This window comes from Caloenas nicobarica, chromosome 4 (assembly GCF_036013445.1).
Source record: "Caloenas nicobarica isolate bCalNic1 chromosome 4, bCalNic1.hap1, whole genome shotgun sequence".
In the NCBI taxonomy this organism is placed as follows: Eukaryota; Metazoa; Chordata; class Aves; order Columbiformes; family Columbidae; genus Caloenas; species Caloenas nicobarica.
Genome location: NC_088248.1, coordinates 44,101,785 through 44,123,928, shown reverse-complemented (window position 1 = coordinate 44,123,928; position 22,144 = coordinate 44,101,785). Strand labels below are relative to the sequence as shown.

Sequence of the window (22,144 nt, the reverse complement as noted above, 5' to 3'; positions counted from 1 at the left end):
GCCCCGCGCCCGGGCAGGCCAGTGGGTGCCGGCGGGGCTCCCCGGGGCTCCCCGGCCTGGCTGCCGCCCCTCGCACAGGCACCCGCAGCCCCCCTTCCCGGCCTCGCCTCCGCATCCCGGCAATTTTCGGAGTTAGGCGGGAGCCGGTGCTGAGTGACCTGATTACAGCTTAAAGATCTGCTCTTAAAGCCATTTCGCCCTCGCGTACAAAGGCGCTTCTGCTTATTTTTCTCCCTTACTCCTCAGCATCCTCTCGACTCAAAGTAGTAGCTGTAACTTTTCACACGCTGAGATGTTACCTATCTATCTATCTAGGACCGCTCTCTTTTTTATTCCCTTATCCTTTCCTTTCAAAGGCGTTTCACACGCCAGATGCGAAACACTCAGTGAAGTTAGACAGATGAGCAGCTTTGAACGTTTGGGTGGCTACCCGCTGCAGTACTTTTGATTTTCCAAACTTAAATTTATCTGCCACATCTCCGACTCTGTAATGAAAGATGCGCGACTATGTTATCTTAAACGCTGCCAAGGAAAATCCCTATATTCCTCTGACCCGAAATGACTGGAAATACCCTCTTCATCATAGAAATGTTACTGCAGATGTTAAGGACGAGCAGGGCTAGGGGGTGTATCTATGGTCCGACCAACAGTTTTATCTCACATGCGAGTGTTTTACCTCCGTGTTTTCCATTACGTTTGTACTTTGCTGGGCTCGACCTGTGAAGCAAGGTACCTGGGCATTTAAACTGATTCGACATTGCTGAGATCAGCATTTGAGAAGTACAGTAGATCCTGCGCACACACACACACACAAGTCGCCAGCATCACAAAGCACCGCTATGCAGCAAGTGTAATAGAAAATCACAAATGTTTCAGGCATTTTAAGTGGACAGCCAACGTGTAATTCATGATATTGAGCATACAGAAAACCAAACAGGTATTTTATAACGGAAACAACTTGTTTTCATGGCCAGAAAAGATAAAATATGACAAAGTAACTTCTTTTAAAACCAGGTTTGGAAAAGTTCTTTTGAAGATACCAAAACTAAACCAATGGGATAGAAATTAATAATCTGCACTGACTTTTGGGATGACTCTAAAGTGGCAGGATTTCATTTGAAAAGGTAGAAGTCACAGAGACCTCTCTAGATAAGAGTTCTGTGCAGGTAAGTGCCCAGACAATACAGGTAGAACTGGAATCGTCATGACCTTGTCTTTCAAATAAAGTATCCTACAAAGATTTTAGTCGTTATAAGAAAGCACTCTAAGTGTCAAAATGTGAACTGCACATAATTCTGTGTTACACAATTTATATACTAGGCAAACACGAATAATCTTAACCCTGAACTTACACCAAATGCTATAAGTGTTGTTGCATAGTATACAAAATGGCATTTCTGCTAAATAAAAGCAAATCTTGAAGAGTTATGGCTTTACATATCGTTTTCTTATTTTTGACTTACAGTCCTCTAACACAAAATTCAAAATTATATTTTGCAAATGCAAACATATAAAGTGGAATATTTTTGCACTACTTCAGCCATTTACATTACCTTAGCTAATTCCATACATCTAGTACGAACTTGAACTTTTTACTACCACCCAATACAGTGAATAAAGATGCTCCTCTATTATAAATAGAAAGATTATATAATTCCTTCCTTGTGCAAAGCCCACTGGATAAGCACCACACGTCAATTACTTATTAATACACATTTGAAGTTTAGAGTAAGTTATTTTGGTGCTCTTAACTCGGACATAACTGAAGCAGCATTACCAGGCTTACCGAAGTTTATTAAATTTCAGCCTTCAGAGTTTAAACTAATTTGAGAAGTATGCAGTCAGATTTGTGTTATAGCTTTGTAGGAAATTATCTTCCTAATGTCAACTATTAAATGTGACTAAACTCTCTAAAATCACAGTCCAACCTTTCCTTACTCTTGTGGATTGCCAATAAGCTTCCTATTTGAGTAGAGAAAGAACAAAAGGATATACATTCCTTATCGACTTAGAGAGACTCTTTTTTAAAAACGTGATTATCAGTAAATCTTTTTGGACGGTAGGTATTAGTGAAAGAAGAGAGCAGGACGTCATCTGATGCAAGACATGCTGGCTCCTGCACTAATCTACCAGCAACACCAAAAGATGAGACAAATTCAAGACATTGTCACGTTCTTTCCAAACTTTTAAACTGCTCTTAATGTGTCCTTCCGTACTTGAACGGTAACTCAGGCTTCGCCAGGCTTATCAGCACTTTGTGCTCCCAGGACTCCGCACTTTCTAGGATATTCGCGTGTCTGAAGATAACAGATCTCAAAATCTCTGCGTTGTCAAAGGTCCTTGATCTACAGCCCATGGAGGAAGAAATTGTTTCTACCCACCCATTGTCCTTCGGGGTGAGCGGCAAGATGCGGTTTACTGCAGCTAGGTAGGGACTGCCTCTAGGTGATGGAAACAACTAGCAACATTACCCTGCACCAGGATACTTCATGATCACAACCCTAATTAAAAAAATAAATAAATGCTCCTTTCGACGCTTCCATCAATCTCGCCGGCTGATCCTAATATGGCAGCAACTCTGCCCAGTTGTGCTCCGCACGATTCGCTCCGCGGCTCCTGCTCCCGTGCGAGCCCCGGGCAGGGACGGAGTTCGCAGCTGCTCCAGCGCTCGCTGTCGAGACCGCGGCGCAGTCGCCCCCCTGCCCTCCCCGGCTGCCCGGGCGGGGCCCCCGCCGAGAGCGATCCCCGGCTGGAGGGAAGGTGCCTGCAACCGGGGCAGAAGGTGACGAGCCGGCCGTGAACCACACTCTGCCGTAATCCCTGGCGACAACCGCCCCCCCGCCAGCTCTGCCTCCTTTAGGGACGGGGAAACTTTGGGGAGAAGAAGGCGGGCTGCGCCGCTCCGCCCTCAGCGGGGAGCCCCAGCTGTCCCAGGGCGCTAGGGACGCGCTGAATCAGTCACTGAAGGGGACTGGGGGACACATGTAGCTAGAATGTACAAATGCCGCAGAAATAGCTGTGCTATCTCGCCAGTTTTTACACCAGTGTGCACTGCTGCCAGAAGCAGATCGAGAAAGGCACTTTCCCCGAGTAGTGAATTGTGGTAAAATTGTAAAACAAATATTCTAATCTGATCACTGACAAAGCCATAAAATTAAATAGCTGTCTGCAGAGGGAAATATGTCTTAATTACCTTAATTAAAGCAAGATAGGGCCTTACACACATTCATTTTGAAGCCACTAAATGTACTGATTATCATACAAATCAACCTTTAAATGGGGGTCATGCTTTTCCACTACATTAGTTTGTGTTCCACCGCATGAAACAAAGCTATATGGGAAGCTGACCTCTCTTGAAAATTATGCACTTCAGCTGCACACAACTGCTGACCCTTTTCCTTGGGTTCCTAGAAAAGAACCTGAAGGAGTTTGCATACGATTTGGAATAGAAAAATGCCATTCATATGGTGTTAATACTGCATTAGGAACTAAACTTATGGTCTTGAAATCAAGCACACAATAATTTTAATCACCTTGTATTCATAAGTAGGAGCCATCAAAAAGAAAAAAACCAACACGTTATTGCCATCAGTGTGAAGTAGTACACGAGGCCATGAAAAATTCAAGATTTGTGTTTGCTGGTATAACACTTTCGCAGCCAACTATAGCTGGGAGTAACTATCCATACTTTCCATTAACAGGAGGAATGCAGAATATTTATAGCAATTCAGAAGTCAATATCCAGGCCTTATATGCACATGCAGAGGTTTTTGTAATAAAGTCACAATTATTCAGAATTCATGATTTTTACAAGAGAGAGCCCTTGTTTAAAAAAAAGCTTCACACTCGTAATTAGCATTTTTTCCTTTTCTAGCTTTCTGCCTGAAAGATGTATGAAAAAAATCATTATAAGAAATTCCACCAATTATCTGTTCAAATAAAGGAAACCTACAGAAAAGATTATTTGGAGATTAGCACATAGAATAAGGAAAAAAGAAACTAAATGTACTTTTCTGTTGTCTGTTTCTTTCATTTTTCCTTCTCTCCTGCCACTTACTCCTCCTAGTAGAAGACATTACTAATAAACGCTGTGTGGGAAACATACATCTCTAACTAAAAGCTCTAATGAGAGACAACGATGTGGTATTTTGATAATTTGGATGTTAATTGCTCTGTCTGATGTGCCTCAACAGAGATTCTACTAAAATACTGACAGTTTAAAAAATTTCTTAGGCTGTTGGTAGTCAAATATGTTTGATTCAAGATGACTGCTTTCATTCCTGGAAGACAAGAGTTCAAGCAGCAGAGTGGTAACAATCTGTGTTTGTTCCTGTCTGCTCAGGAGAACTGTTTCTAATTGATCTGGCATGGAATTTAGTTGGAAATGTGTATGTTGCAACCTAAGCACAGTCCCTGTATGCTTTGTAAAGTGATCACCATATGGGCCTTATTTGAAACATTTGAAGGTTTTAGCCATTAACCTTGTTTAAACTGAGCTGTAAATTCAAATCTGTGAGCTGAAGAATATATGTGTGTGTGGATGTATATCTATATATGAATATACATATGTGTATATCTATAGCTGTATATACACATTCATACACACACATATGCATAAACACGTCTGCAGACATGCATACACACTGACCATTGTTAGATACCATGAACATGTGCCAATTATTTGCATATTCTAACTAATTAATGAAGGTATTAGTTATATTGTTAGAAAATCTGGGAAGTGAAAGTAAATGTGGGTCTAAAGAGGAAGTTGCTGGTATTGCAGAGACATTTTCAATAGATGCCATTTTAATACTTCAGGGTATTTTTATATTTTTTGTGGAGAAAATACGCTTAGGTCTACTTCCACACATCAGAATATTTTTTTTTAACCATTCTCCTGATGTCATGGAGTTTAATTAAGAAAGCCCAGATAAATTATCAGCAAAGCTGTCTGAAGTTCCTCCACAGAAAACTTTTAGAAGATAATGGTTAACTGTGATTCTTTCAATCGTAGGGCTAATTATCACTTTTTAACCCTCAAAACTCTTAGTAGTGATTTCTTGTTCTGAATGTAAAATGAAGGGCTAGGCTTTGTTACAGGTAATAGTGCCAAGTTATGAATGCTGATGGCCTTCTTGTACAGCCTTAAATTACATTGAAAAAGATACAGTTTCTTTAATTAAAAAAGCTGCACTGAACTAATCCCTCTAGCTGGAAAAAGAAAAGTTTTAAGCAATCTCTTTCTGCTCTGGGAGAGAAAAGCAGACAATACCATAACAGATCAGAAACATAAGCTATAGTGTGCAGCCAGGAGCACAGCAGGGAACTGAATACTGCTCCGACTGTGTCATTTTTTAATCCCCCATCCCAGTTTTCCCCGTCTGACCTCATGCTGAGATGAAGTTATCACAGAAGACAGCTTTACTCTCACCAATGAATCCAACCCTGGATCTGTATTATCCTCAGCAGATCAAAACACCGCTTTCATCAAATAGCATTATCTGCATAAAAGGCATGCAATTGCCCGATAATTTCACCCAAACTATGCTATTCATTTAAAGGACAAGAAGAGAAATGTAATTCATTCCTTTTTTTCCCTCTGGAAAAGCTAACTTATACTTCACTCATGGGAACTTTTCTTTTTTTAACACAAGATCTCAAGAAGAGGTCCATTAAAAGTTTCCCCCTGGTTTACAATTAATTGTTCGAGTACCCCTGTGCCGCTTGAGTGACATAAGTGTAGTTATGCAGAAAACTGGCAGGGAGAATTCACAAAGCTTGCTATAGCCATGATACTGATTCCATTATCCATGCTTCTGCTAACCCTAATAATCAAATCATATATGGCATCATTGTAGCAGCCTACAAATAAATAGTTGCTGAAGATATTTACAGGACAACTGGGTGATACGGTCTTTCCTACAAATAGAAATTTTAAGTCTAACCATTGTGCCCTGGCACAGAAAAGCTGCACCACAAGATACCAAAATATCTTTGCTAATGTATGTGTTGTTTATAACAAACACACACATATATTAAAAACTCGTGCTGGTGCCTTGTCTTCCAGAAAGGAAAGCGCTTGATGCTGTGGCTCATTGGTTTTATTGATATATGCTACAAACAGTAAAGTCACGATGGAAGTGGGCAGACTGCTCCAAATGAGTGCCGTTACAACAACTATTGTATCTGGACTATTCCACATACTCTGCAGAAAATTGTTAAACTATTCTTGGTATTCTTCTACTTGTAAAAGGCTTATGCATATCTCATATTTCTTCCACAAAAAAAAAAAAAAGTTTTGTTAATACTTGTATGAGGGAGTAAAGATTCTTTCATGTTGGAGACTTGTGCTTTCATTGGTAAGAGGTGTTCTTATTTTCTGAATGGCAATGTGGATGTTCAGCACCAGAAGCAAATGCTGATTTGTATCTGGCAGGGGGAACTCTCCTTTTCTTTTTCTAAGAATACAAAGGCCTTGGTATGTCCTAGGGCTACAAATGCTAAACTAAGTCCTTGTCCTGGTCTAAATATTGCCTACTTTATACAATACTCCGCTAGTTCCTTTTCTGTATGGCCACTGGACAGGTACTGTTCTCTACTGAGAGGATAAAACTTATTTTAAATTTTTTTTCCAGCATGCCTTTGATACTTTTTGAAACAGGAGTTCTTTGAGGTAGCTCAGAGATTTGGAATCGCATGAGTTGCCTCAGAAGAGCTAGACTAGTGAGCCTCACAGGGCGCATCACACATTTACCATCGGGCTGCAACCTCTCTGTGTGCATGCAGAGAGTATGGAACTTCCTGTCACAAAAAAAATCAGTTTAGCCCACAACTTTCTTGGGTCTTTCCAGCCTCAAGATACAGTGCTTGTCTCCTCCAATTTCACAGAAGCTTTGGACATTCCAGTGCTCCTTTATAAAATTTAAATACATAAATATATATATTCACCTTCCCTGTCAAGTGATACCTTATGCTTTGATGGAAACACTTTCCTATCATATCTGTTAGCAGAGCCTGATGAAGGAACTGAGTATCTGAAAGGTCGTGTCCTTTCTCTAACTACATCAGTTAATCAGAGAAAATAATAATTTTTTTTACAATCCTTGCTTCTCATATAGTCTCATAACATTCCATAGCAATACAAATGGTGTATTATTGCTGAGAAACAGTGTATATAAGTCCAGTTGGGTTTGGACCTGTGTTCCTAAACATTATTTCCTATTTGAATCCTGTTTGTAGGGGTTATCATGTGTTTCCATGGCATGCTAATGTAACTTCTTAGTGAAATTTTAATTTTATGTTTTAGATTTTTGTTGTTTAAATGGGATATACTGCTAGACATTCAAACCAATATTATTGTGTGAAAGAAACAGCATGAGCTGAAAATGTTAATTTCCCATATTGGTATGGTACTATGCTGTGTATGTTCCTGTCATGATATGTGTGGCCCTACCTGCTTTTAACAACTTAGGAGTCCTCCTCCTATTTATGAAAAGCAGAGCAATCTAAAGGTGGAGGAACCCAGGAAGAAGAAGGGTGCTAGTCAGGAAGCAAGCTGTATGCTCCCTTTCTTCCGGATTTCAGGGGTACTTCTTTGCTACTGTTTTGAGGAACACTGACAGAGATAAAGAGCAGGTCAACTTTACAGCCACGCCACTGTCCAAGTATCAGATATGAAGATGAAAGAGGATGGTAACTCTGGTAGTTTAGTAAGTACAGATCTTTTTTTAATCCTTCCATCTGGTGCCAGACAGGCCATACTACTGCAACTATAATCAAGAGTTCTGTTAACATGCAGATATGTTCACTGTATCATAACTCCTCAGCATTACCTTTTAAGAAGTTACAATAGAATGCAGAAGGCAAATCCTCTCTAGAGAGATTTCCATTTAGGAAAACCAAGGAAGCGACACAGAAAAACAAGCATTCATATATACTGACAGAGCAATTGGAAACATTACCACAGATGCTGATGCTAAAATTGATGTCCTCATATCAATTCTGCTAAACCAGAATTCAGTTTTTAAAATTTATGCTATTTCAGGATATACAAATTATCCTCATTCTGGATTTCAAAATATTTTCTGTTCAAACATGTTTATTTTTCTGGGTTGAGAAAAGTTCATAACACACTAAAAATACTTTTTTTAAAAAATGGAAACAGATTGAGTTAAATCTATAGAGTTCTTAAATAACTAGAAACTATATATGGAAAACTCCAAATGTCTTTAGTGAAAATTATACACAAAAAAGAATTGTCTACCAGATAATTTTGCCCTCAAATAGCAGTTGTGAGCAGAACTGATTTCAGTTACTTTGAGTGACCTAAATTTAGATTCTATGATATTCATCTCATATTCAGAACAATGTGACTTCCGTATGCACATGCAGAAACACAGCAGCTTGAGTGGGACTCTCCACTCTTTTACACATCTCACCTCAGCATTGGAGAATCACCAACAGTGGAGACAGGTTTGGCACTGATACAAATTTGGACTGCCATAGTCCCTTCCATCATATGCTTTCAACCTTCTGTGTGTTTTCTTTCAGTCATCTATTAAATACTGCACATATTTTTTAAGGTGATGTTGAAACATCCATAGCTTCTGGATGCATTAGTTCTTTCTGGGTTTTTTTGGTTGTTGTTGGTTTTTGTTTGTTTGTTTGTTTGTTTTTAATCATGAATTTAAATATAGAAAATTAAGTAGAACAGAGGATGAAAACCAAAATGAAATAACTTTTGCTTTTATTATCTTCACGTTTTAATTCTCAGCTACTACCATATCAGTGCAACATTTGTGCTGCTGATTTCATGGCAGTGTCATTGCACACAGTATGTCTGATTCTGCATTACTTCTCCTGAAATGCATTGGATCAAGACTAGATCCGAAATAATGTATTCATCAAAGCTTTTAATAGAGGATGAGTAACGGCAGGATTTTTTAAAATCAGACCACTGAATACTTATGTTGATGATATCATAGCTAGTTCCTAGATTCAGACAAAAGGGTGGAATCTTAGAAAACCTAAATCCCAGTTCAGTACTAATGCCACCTCTAACATTTGCTGACTCAGAGAAAACCTGTCCCACTATTTTGGGAACAGGACTTGCAGCGAGGCAAAATGGAAAAGGAAATAGCTGAATTGGCTTCATCTTACAACATAAATATTTTCGTAACCTTTCTAAAACACACAGCTATAGTTCCTCTTCCTGAAACATACAGTATTAGAAGATAACTAGTGAAACTCTTTGTATATGCATACTGTAAAAACCACAGCTTTTCTGGTTTTACACTAATCATAAAGAAATGCAAAAATCATAAAGAATCAGTAGCAAAAATCTATAGCTCATGCACTGGCAAAGCTAGAGCTCTGCATTTATATTTTTCCATTATAAAATAAATAGTTCTCAAAATAATCTCAAAACTATAAACTTGTAATGTCTGTCAGAAGGAATTCTATCAGAGAAAGTAAAAGAATAGCTAAGGAAATCTATTGATTCAGTTTTCTGTGGCTTAGAACCTTTCCCAAATGTTCCTGGGAAGGTTGTATTTGTATAGCCTGCCACTTTGGCCATTTCAGGCACTGCGGTAACAGCATTTCCTCCTCTGGCACCTCTTCTCTGCTACTGAACTTAAGCTACTTGTCTTCATTTTAAGGATTCTCCCATTGCCCTTTCCCATCCTGCCAGTCATCGCTTTCTTACTGTCAAGAGCTCAACACCCATGTCAGCCTGGCATATGACGCCAGTCTCTGTTGCCAACTCTTAAAGTTTGAAATGCATCTCTCTGCCTTTTTTTTTTTTTTTTTTTCATGATTCCTCTCATACTTGGAAGAAATCCTTTATCAAAACCAGAAAGCTAGCTATCTCACTTGTTTTCTAACTGCTTCTTAGATATTTTCTTTCTTGTGATACCTTCAGAAAGCTTGGACAGTATTTGCAATTGTGCTGACCAATACTCCCGGTGCTGCCATGTGTTACCATTAGCTGCACTGCCTTGTTGCTTTTGTTTTATGCTTAGATAGTAGGTTCTCTGGAAGCAGGAAAAGTCTTTTTCCATTTATGCTACATCTAATGCAGCATGTCTGAGAGCTCTCACAGTCTGAGTGCTTGTTGAAGCCATGGCAATACAAATAAGTAACAACATTGGCAATAATCAAATTCACACACCACTTCCTTTGGTAATTTGATAATAGGTTCCATGTCTATACTGATAATATTCCTCATTTTTCTCTTTTCTATATGTATAAGTTCTACTTTGGCTTAAAGAGGTGTAGCTGCATGTGTTAATCCTCATGTAAGTATCAGACTATTTTAACACATATTATTACACATTGAAGTGAGAAATGATATGGCAAAGAGCAATAAGGTTGCTATATCAACCAATGAGAAGTCAGCCAATGCCATCAATAATCAAGGCTGCCCATCTAACTGTAATTCAGTATCCTGCTTTTAGATATAAGGATATTCTCTTCAATGATCAAATACTTAGTTTTTGTAGAAGCCAGTCTTATTTAAAGGAAAGGCAGTTAATCACTCTGTGTTTTTATCTCCTACAATCAATAGATTTTGCCTGATCTTTCTTACTGCATGCCACTAGAATGATGCACAGAATAAAAACATTATCAGTTCTGTCATAGGCAGTTCTGTCTACTGGGTGCATGACTTTTTGGTATTTTACATTGGAAATAAACCTAATGGGGCCCAGAATTAAAATTCTGGAATCATCTGACTAGAAATTTTGTGTGCCTCATCTGGAATACACAAGTAGGCTGAAGACAGAGAGCATTGCATCGCGTAGCATTGTAGCTGTTTCTAGAGACCACCTCACCCAGGGGAGTCAACTGTGAACATTTGGGCTTGAGAAACTTGCCCAGAATCAGATTAAAAACTCAAAACTCTGCAGCAGAGGCACACAGATTGCTTGGCTCTTCAGATCACATGTAACGTTCCCTAACCATGAAATCACCTTTTGCCTTGAAATCCATCACAAACACATACTAACATTTTTCAACTAAAGAAAGGGCTCTAATGAAAGCCCATTCAGGACAAACAGGTCATTAATTTCTATAGGAGGACCACTCTGTGCATGAAGCAGAGGTTGTATGAGGGAAAATTTGCATATGATCATTTAATTAATCCGTATAAGACAAGCACAGGAATAATATTTCACAGGCACCACACATGTTGCTACTGCCTCACTTGTAGAATACAGTTTTGCAAATATTAATTTACTTTCTTCATATAGCTTCTGAGAAAAAAACCCACAAAAATGAGAAATGTATTGTATGGATGAATATTAGCCTTCACAGTATGTATTCAAAAATTTCACCCCTTTGTTCGACAAGTCTTTATCAACTAATAAATTTGTATGATTGGTAGCCAGTTTCTCTGTAGACTAAGAGAAGGGAAAACATCTCCATTCTCTTTCTATTGAGTTTCAGCTATCAGTTTCTTTAAATGAAAAAGATATTTAATATTGGATTTTTTTTCTAGGTCAACATTTTGAAAATGAAATGTTTAATTTTGGTATATGTTGGAATAACAATAAAATTAATAACATCAAATTTCAGTTTGAAATGCCTTTCTTAGAAAATAAAAACAAAACCCCAACAATTCGAAAGCAAAGTGCTAAACAAAGTTAAATAACTAGAAATCAAGGAAGATTTTTCATATTGACTTGAAAAAAAATGTTTGCATTAGCAATCTGATTCCCACTCTCTTTCGCTGGTCACCTCTCCATTACTCTGCTTCAGTTCTACTTGAAACAGTCCTCTCCTCCTCTTTATTTTTTTCTGTTTGCACATCACACTAAGTTAGTGATCACTCAGCCAACTTCCCTGGGGGCAGGCACTAGCTCTCTCTATGTACGACCCCTCCAGTTCACACACGTCAGACCCAAATCCACCTTCCTTAAGCTCAGATTTTTTCCACAGCTTCGTCCACCTCATATTCCTCTCAATGCTCTCTTGTACTTGCAATACTTCCTCTTCAGCTTTACACTTTAATTGACCACAGGAGATGTGTAGGCATCGACTCACTAAAATATGACTGCTGGGACCAGCAGGTAAGACTACAGTGGGAAAAGAAAAATCTTTTTATTTTAAATACCATTGCTCATCATCAAGTGCCCTTCTAGAAACCAGACAGAATGGCTGGGATGAAATTCCTGCAATTTTTAAGTAGGAAACATTTAGTTCAGACAGTATCTTCAGAAACCTTGCTTCCAAAGAGGACATTTTGTCCCAGCAGGAGACATCATCCTGAACTCAGCTCCACTGTTATCTCTGCACTGCTACTAGTTGTCAGCCCATAAGGTTTGCATTAAAACATGTTCTGACACTGGACCAGTATCACTGAAGTGATTTAGCTTAATCTTGGCTTGTTCAGTTGTCCTTGTGGCATCATTCTAGCCCATTTAACTCGGAATAACCAGAAAATGAGGGGAAGATTTTCTTGGATCATTTTAACCTTCAGTGACAGAAGTCACTTAAAATCTTTCTCTTCTGCACTTAACCTGAACATTGCAAAAACTGAGGGGCTGATCTAGTAGGTTTCATTTTAAAATTAAAATCTAAAATGGCCAGAGTGTTGCTTTGCTATTACAGTTACAGCCCCATGCTTGCAAGGGAAAAGGGAGGTTTGCAGTTTCATTATGGGGCTTCCTTTGATTAGCTGTGGTAACTTGTGATGCCAAGCACTTGTCATACCAATCTATGCACAAGTAATTGAAGAGATTAGAGGAAGCGTTCTTCATCATAACCAACACACTGGCTAATTTTCACACTATATTGAAGGTTGTTAAAATTCTGCCTCCCCCTGCTAATGGATGAATTTCCACATTATATGTGGTATAGCTTATAGTACGTAAAACAAATAGACATCAGGATAAAAAGCAAGGATCTGAGTAATATTTAATATTTGTTAGAAAAAAAAATATGCTCTCTGAACAGAAAAAAACTATTTCAAATGAATTTTAAAAACCCCCATATCTGAAGGGAAGACTAATATAAGTTAGTTGAGAATTTCAAACACTTATGTTAGAACAAAACAGCATGGCTTTACTAATTTCACTTTGTACTAGTTACTAATATGGACCCAGTTTTCTAGCAGCAGTTTTTGAAAAATATTTAATGAAACTATCAAAAAGTTAAGCAACGTAAGGAACCATTTTTTAAATGGTTTAAACCTTGCAAAAGCTTCATTAAATGTTTTTCCTACTTCAAAAATGTTTTGCAAAGTTGATGGGAAGGAATTAGTCACCTTTCTTTGTTGCTGTTGTATAGGAATGTCATTTACAGCCAGATGCCTTTCCATCAATGCATTAATAACTCGTGTTTGTGTATTTTTATAGTATATATTACCATTTTATAATGAAATGTTAAATATTTTACTTGTATTTGTATTTTACTTTGATTTGTACTGAGTACTGAGCATTTGCGGTATTTCTATTCACTAGAATATTTTATTAAAATGAATATTTAAAATCACCCATTGCTTAAAAAGAGTATTGCTATTTTTTATGATAATTATCTTCTTTTCAGTACTGTGACCAACTTTCGGTCTGTTGCAGTAGAATACCATTGGTAATGTAGGACTTTCTTCCTGTATGTCTTACCCTACCCCTCATTTTGAAAACTAAGTACAGGATCCAGACCACCCTTGGGTGGAAGGCATCTCCATACTGACTCAATTAGTGAACTTCTCCCCTACAGAATAAGCACTTTGATAGTAACTACTCAACAACTGCTTTTATTGTTCTCTTTTCTCCAGGACATTCTGCCACATCTATTCTTACCTTGATTCCTAGTATTCTACTACCTACTGCCCTGTGACACAACAGGAAAAAAAAAATGCATAAGGAAGTCTCACTGAATCACTTCTCTTGGCATGTGTGACTTTATCTGTTAACTGAAATTATGCTGGTTTACCTTGAGCTACACCCAACATTGGATGCTTACTTCTACACTCTCTCATAACTGAAATGCAGAGAGATTGTGCCTCCTTGGCTCCTCTTGCTGCCAACGCATAGTTATGATCACTTCTCAGGCAGGTTTTAAGCACTTAGAAGCTTAAAAGGCTACAAATGATATAAACATATATCGCAAATGCCTCCCTTTGGTATTAAGAATACTCAGGATTTACTAAGAATTTCCCCCCTCTAATTATTCATTGTACTCATCATTATATGCGATATTTGTTTATTGTTTGAATTCCTCACAACTTGCTTAGTGAAACTTAATAAAGTATTGCCCTTGCATATGCTTTCTAGCACAACATTAAGATTTCATCAATAACATATGTGATGAAAAACAACTGGTTTTACTGGTCTGAAAAAAAAAAGATGGTAATATTTTTGTTGATTTTGTCTTATATTTGCATTTTGTGTGAAATACACTCCTAAGAATACTATCAACATACATGTGGTCTAACATAGATTTATTTTTTAAACTCTGCATAAAATCAATCACCTTAAAATGATTAAAATTAATATAAGATTTTCATTAGACAACAGGTGCTCATATTTTGTACAAATTTGCCATTTCTTGTCACTGTCAGCATCTGCTGCCCAACACTGGTATTTCCCACAGAGAAGACCAGTTAATGTCCACTATCATTTCCCTTACTGTATTGTCTGGCTACTTAATCATGTTCCAGCCCAGAGATTTTATGTAATTTCTCCTCACCCTCCCCTTCCACAGTAGTTAACTCTGATGAAATTCTCATTTGGTACTGAAAATTGAAAAGAAGACTTAAGAAATAGTAGCCTAAATCCATGTATACTTTCTTCTCCAGTACTCTCACTTAGAACAGATCGTCTATAACATAGACTCTTATACAACACTCATCACTACATTATCTAATACAATTTTGGGTCAAAGTGCTGCCAGATTTTTATTTTATTTTAAAAGATTATGAATTTAGTTGACCAAATCCAATTACAAATTCATCAAAGTATTATTCCCGAAGGCAAAAGTCTATATAATATTATAGATGTGGTTTTGAAAGTGTGCTTGTATTTCATAAGACAAGTGGAGAGAATATTTTAAAATCTGATGGCCCTAAATCAAGAGATGCTGCTCATTCATGTCTGTGATTTAAAGTGAAATCCCATCATCTGAATTCAAAAGTCAAAAGCGTTTGCAGTAACAAAGGTGGGTGTTTGGGTAATCATGGTCCAGATTATAGAGATTCTAGAGACTCATAGCAAAGTGAGGATACCTGACATCTGAGTGCTCTGAAAAAACCAGATTTGCTTCCTGTTGTTAAAACTTGTAACGAGCCTTTCCTTCAACATTACCTGTAAAATATTTTCCAATGAATTTCCATGGATAATATATTTTAACAATTCAATCTGGAAGCCATAAAGACATGTTTTTTGAAGTGACCTTATCCAGATAAAACCTTTACTTCCCCCCCGCCCCGCCTAGGCAAATGGTCCTGTATACTGCTGTTATGGGCTGTGCTTTGATCAGTTACTGACCACAAGATATTAAACATTATTGTTGGTTTCAGATTAATTAACCTGGAACTGCTTCCAAACTGTTAGAAGCTGACAGGCAACTAAAATGACCAGCACCATATTGTGCTGGTTTGACTGAAAGAGTTAATTTTCTTCACGCAGTTAGAAACCTTTCTTTTTCATAGCTAGCACGGTCATTATTTTGACTTAGTTTGAGAACAAGAAGATAATACCCCAGGACAGAGTTAATATTTTTAATTGCTCTGGTCTGAGAGCCAAGGACGCTCTGAGTGCTCTGCCCACAGGTGTGAGGTGGCTGGTAAGTGGGGCATGGATGGGGCAGAGCTTGACTGACATCCAGACTGATCAATAAGGGTATTCCACCCCATCAGCATCATGCTTCATATTTAAGGAGAGTCAGGATCACCTGGTCTCTCTCTCGCTGCTGCTTCTTCGCTCTCGGAGACCTGTTCTTGGGACTTCTGTTTGGGACTTTCTTTGGATTGGCCTTGGCCATCCTGCTGTTTTGCAGAGGCCTCTGGGCCTTTGTGCCTTTTTCCTCCTTCCTCTCTCTGGGATCGGCTGTTGGGACCAGGTGCTGCTTCCTGGGACTGGCTGCTCAGTGTGGACGGAGTTTGTGAGGAAATGTGTTGAGTATCTTTTATATGCTATTTCTATTTTATATATATATTTACTAGTAGTGTATTAGCATTTTGTCATTTTATTAAACTGTGTTTATCTCAATCCAAGTTTCTCCCTTCCCTTTTGATTCTCTCCCCTAGCTGGGGAGTGGGGAGAGGGGTGAGTGAATGGCTATCATGGTTGGATTGCTAGTTCGGGTTAAACCACGACACATATGTGCTAAAACCCTACTTTTAAGATGTAAGAGATTTATAATATTTTTATCTATTAAGGAAAACTGTAGGTCATATCTAGAGACAAATTCTTTCTCCATAAACTAATTCATCCATCATATCCATGTTTTGAAAGATCCAGATTTGTAATTTATGAGTTCTGAAATTATACTTCATTTATATTTTTCCCAGTGCTTGTACCTGGATTTGAAAGTGGCCTGGTGACTGATATTGAGAATCAAATTCTTCAGTCAGGAAACCCCTCAGCAGTATTGGGAAGAGAGATGGTGGTTTTGTACAGAGAGCCCGGGATCGTTGTATCTCAGAAGAACGGAACAGTCTCCTGTGCTGGCAGAGCTAAGGGATTCTCTGCATATCCTGACTTCCAAAAGTTAATTTTCATTATCAAAACAAACATTTTCACCCTGAAGCTGGAATTTTTCTTACCTAACTTCCACTGCAATAATGGAGAGAAATGAGCAATAGATCCCAGCACTGTTAGCCACTTAAGAAGGGATGCACTGCTTTCTCTGATTGCCGCCTCTGTAACAGCTATAGAAGTTGTTCACATGACTAGATTAAAACAGATGTGTAACTAGTAGATACACGTAACATAGGACATGAAGTTAAGAGATACCTCCCTAAATAACTGGTCTGACGTAACACAGCAAATCTGTGACAGAGCCAGAAACTAGACTTGCTGCTCCCTACCACCACATTTTAACTGCACATCCTAGTATTCAAAAGGCAAAATTAAAATATCTTAAAACAAGAGGTGACTGTACATTGTGGAGGAAGTATAAAATAAATGATAGTCATAGTTCATTATCACCTGATACTTCTGCAATTAGAACTCATTAATATAATATATTCAATGGATATTCATGGAGTTACTCTTAGTTATTTTTATAATCTACAGCCTTAAAACAACAAAACAAAACAAAACAAAAACCACAACCCACCATGCTATGAATTTTTTGAGGACAATGAACGAGTTCTGCACTCAAACCTATTAACTTGGGGCTAGTAGATGCATTTTTACCAAATTCTACTATTAATTTCTATGTAGGATCAGCTGAGCAATTTTTGGAGGTCTGCTCAGCAGAGGGTAGAATATGAAGCTCAGTTCTTCTGGCTCAGCCAGGAAGATGTGTATTGCTGCTTGTTTCAGGGATGTGGCAGCACCCCGCAGATCCTCCCAGGATGATGTCCCACCGGAATGTGCAAAGTTTCAGCTGGGACTCTGAATCATTCAAATCAACGCTGATATGAAGTCTGGATTTGAAACTAAATTCTGTGAATAAAATAGCCCTCTATTAACAGCACATATTATAGACAACCAAACAAAATATCAGACATCAGTATAAAGCAGTTCTTAGAGTTGCAAGTGGCTCTAAATACCTGGTTAACAAATAAACAAAAAATAATATAAATCATGGTTGTTAGTTTTTGTTGTTGTTCTTGTTATTATTGTTGTTTTTCTTTTCTACCAGTTTGCTTATTCTTTCAGTTTTGCTTCATGATCCAAGTATAAAAAAGGAAAATGAATGGATTAATAATGTGGCTCACTGCAGAAGAACGTATGTATGAACAAATACATTATGTGATACTGCTGCACTAAAATCAATCTAACTTGCAAGTCTGTGGGAATGCACAAAAAGTGATCTTGCTCATTTCCCAAGGATTCAGCAGGCAATGTGCTGCAGTAAGATGTCTTGTTACATAAACTTTATTGTTTTACAAAATATTCTATTTTTTGCAAGGATGAAGTATTACAAAAATTCAAACTAAACCACATTTATCAAATAAACAAAATAAATTTGTCAAATAAAAACCCCTGCATTTTCTGATACACTACCCTTGCATTGCATTTACTTGCATATCCACTAATTTACGAACTCAATGTTTTGTGATTGCTCTTCCAGCTATTGGTGAGAAATAGTGAAGTTGAATGATGTAATTACTTACATCTCTGACACTTCTCCTGTTGTACTTACTGCTTTAGACAGAGCTGAATTTTATGTTTCTTTATTGTTAGATTTATAGTAAGCTAACTACCTCCCTCATCAAATGATATAGATATATCTACCTATCTATCTAGATATATAATTATTCTTTCCTCAATAACTACTTGGAAAGTTGATGCAGTATTTCCCCCCAAATTTCTACAACTAGGCCATGAACCTAATTATTAATTTTCCTCAATATAACAAAAAAGGTCTGGAATGTAGCTCAAACCAAGGAGTTTAACATTATATTTTTTCATTATTTAGGGGAAAAAAGCCACGTTAATATAATTATTGTATTTTTTAGAGTGGTCTTTTCTTTATGTTTTATTTAAAATGCTAATGGACTGTATCTGCAATTCAGATAATTTATCTTTAAATCATTGTTTGCCAGAATAATGCACTGTGAGCACTGTAATACACCAGCAACTCCTCTTAAAGAACATGCATCAATTCTCCCTTCTGAAGCACACTGCAAATGCCCTCTAACAGGGCACAGCAGCATTACATAAATCATCTTATATGAAAAATTAACATGACATCAAATATTTATAAATATTAATGTGTATGTTAATATAACCAAAGCTGTAACAAACAATCATAACCTTGCCAAGTTTCTTAGGACAGGCGCCGCTGATAATGATATCCATTATCTCTGGAGGAACACACAATTATGAAAGTATACATGGGATGCTACATTGTTAATCTGCTTTTAAGTTCATCCATTAAACACTCCACCTCACTCTGGATGTTAACCCTCCTCTTAGCTCTTTGTCAGGTACTATTATTTTGTGTATTTACACATCCATGTGAATGAAAAATGAACAACTGTTAACTGTATACAATTTCCCTACTTCATTAACACACGTTGATATCATACATTCCTTTACTATTTGGCAATTACACCTTATAATGTCTGATATCCACCTACCTATCTGTCTGTCTACCCACTCACCCCTCTATGCTGTACACAGCATAGATCAAATAGGAATCTGTGAACTCCTTCTGTTTATCGTTTACATGTGCTGCATTTATGTTATTATGGTTAAAGTTATGTCAGTATTTACACTACAAACTTCAATTTTTGTGGCTTAATAATTATTCTCTAAAATGAATTTTACACAAACATCAAATACTGTACAATGCTGATTATCATTTAGAATTAAGTCTTCGCCTGAGCCGAACAATGAGTTGTGCCTCTTTTGTAATACATGGATTCAAATATGTACGAAGCCGTGTCCCTGTTATGTCTTTTTACAAAGAAGATCATCATAACTACAGATTCAGTAAAAACAGTTGCTGAAATACTGTACACTATCAACATACTTTATCATTGAAGACAAATGAAATCAAAATTAGAAGCTTCACGTAATAACGTTCTCTTCCTTATGATTATTAACATTACTATTATTAAGTATGAATATAGTGAAGCCCATTTCAGAAGGTGTTTGATAAAATGAGCTTTAAAAACCAGGCTTAGCAGCTAGAATATGACTACATTTCACTGGGGAGCCAATCAAAACACAAAATATGTAAAAAGACCTGTCCAAACTGGGAAAGAAAAAATAAAGTGTATCGCTCAGCCAGGCAGCACCTGGAAGAATGGGCTGCAGTTTCAGGATTTACAGAATTTGATTCAATTACAGATGGTATCCCATATCCTGGACTGTTTAGGATCTTTTTTTCCCTGAGTTTTTATTGATAAACAGGATTGCTATCATTTTTTTCTGATGTAAAAGCTCACTTACTTCATTTTTATAGAGATACTTCATAATTCATCCCTTTTCAAGTCTGTGGTAACCATTGAAGTTGATTGTATAATTATGTAAATATAAACACACTAATTTTTCATAAGATAATTATTCTTACACTCTGTGATTTTAAAATTGCAAATAAGAACACTAATTCAATGCACATCTCTGAGATGCATTGTATCATACTGGTCAACATCCCTTTAGTACTTTATCAATAAATGTATTTTTTAAATAAAGAAGACTAAAGAATCAGTCATTACTGTGTGTATGCCTCAAATGTAAATCATGACATAAATCAAAGCATGCAAAAATGTACGCACCAAAACTAAATGTTCTTTCCATTTTTGTCCTCTGTTAAAATTTGAGAATGCCAGTTGTATTTGTATTGCTGATATTACTATTATGCTTTTTTGTTATAACCATTCAGTCATTTGCTCTATGCGAGAGATTCAAATTTCAGAGCCCATGTTACCTCTCAGGATCACAAAACAACATGCACAGACTGTGAAATACCAGCCCTTTTCTCACACAAAGATGCCAATCTGAATAGGACCTGTTTGCATATAGAGTTTTAATCTTTACTGTTATCAGGTAAAGATATCACTCTTGACTGAGGTTAGAAACCAGCAGTGTATTTTTCCTATTATATAAAATTATCAGCACAGTTTTTCTTAGCGATTACTTTTGTATTTCCTAACCTTTCCTCCAGAATACTCTAAATGGAGAGTCAAAACTCTTTGGCCATATGCTTAGAATAATGTCCAATCTCCATAGTTAAACAAGAGAACATGGATTTAGTATCTCCCACATATTTCTGTAGCTTTGCAAAAGGGCTACAGTCTAGTGGAAGTGATTTAGTATTTGCTCCAATACACAATAAGAAAATTTGCTCCAATTACACAGTAAGAAAAATTCTCTGTTATTCTCTCTTTTAATTAAGCCTCTTTTAATACCATAGTCCTCCATATTAATTTCCAAGTAAAGAAATACCAAATTCCTGTACTCTAGATACATGTTCATTAATGCAGACATCTAACTTTTGACCTACAGAAACCCTACTCATACCCCAAATAGAGTTTTGGTCTTCTATATTCCTGTATTAGTATTAATCATCTGGAAATATAAATGCTTCCACTAATTTTACCAATAAACTTAAAAGTTCTTACATAAAAAGACTGTTTGGAAAAGTATCTATTTAAAGAACAGAGGTTAGATTAAAAATTGCAAATTTACTTTTTAAAACTTTTGATCTCTTTCTTACCAAAGCAAAGAAGACTTTTAAGTTTCTGACTAACGTACAACTCTCTCTGGACAAAACTGTGATATTTTAAAAGTATGTCTTGTATACCACTCATACATTTTTTTTTTAAAGAAAAGATTCAAAAGTGACAGTTAAAGATACACATTTTTTCTCTGCAATACCTTTTTATTGTAGTATTGAAAAGACTGAAGCAATTTTTAGACAAGTACGCACCATGACAAAAAATACTGGAAGTTGCTACTGAACTAAAAAGGTCCCTCTTCACAGAATCACAGAATCACAGAATGTTAGGGATTGGAAGGGACCTCGAAAGATCATCTAGTCCAATGCCCCTGCCAGAGCAGGAACACCTAGGTGAGGTTACATAGGAAGGCGTCCAGGCGGGTTTTGAATGTCTCCAGAGAAGGAGACTCCACAACCTCCCTGGGCAGCCTGTTCCAGTGTTCCGTCAACCTCACTGAGAAGAAGTTTCTTCTCAAATTTAAGTGGAACCTCTTGTGTTCCAGCTTGAACCCATTACCCCTTGTCTTACTGTTGGTTGTCACCGAGAAGAGCCTGGCTCCATCCTCGTGACACCCACCCTTTATATATTTATAAACATTGATAAGGTCACCCCTCAGTCTCCTCTTCTCCAAGCTAAAGAGACCCAGCTCCCTCAGCCTTTCCTCATAAGGGAGAAGCTCCACTCCCTTAATCATCTTTGTGGCCCTGCGCTGGACTCTCTCTAGCAGTTCCCTGTCCTTCTTGAACTGAGGGGCCCAGAACTGGACACAATATTCCAGATGTGGTCTCACCAGGGCAGAGT

General features: G+C 37.4%; 1 protein-coding gene across 1 annotated transcript in view; it reads right to left on the bottom strand.

Annotated features, from left to right (window-relative positions):
• TENM3 (teneurin transmembrane protein 3) overlaps positions 1–22,144 on the bottom strand; it is a 512,354-nt gene that overhangs the window by 415,315 nt on the left and 74,895 nt on the right. The window lies entirely within an intron of this gene.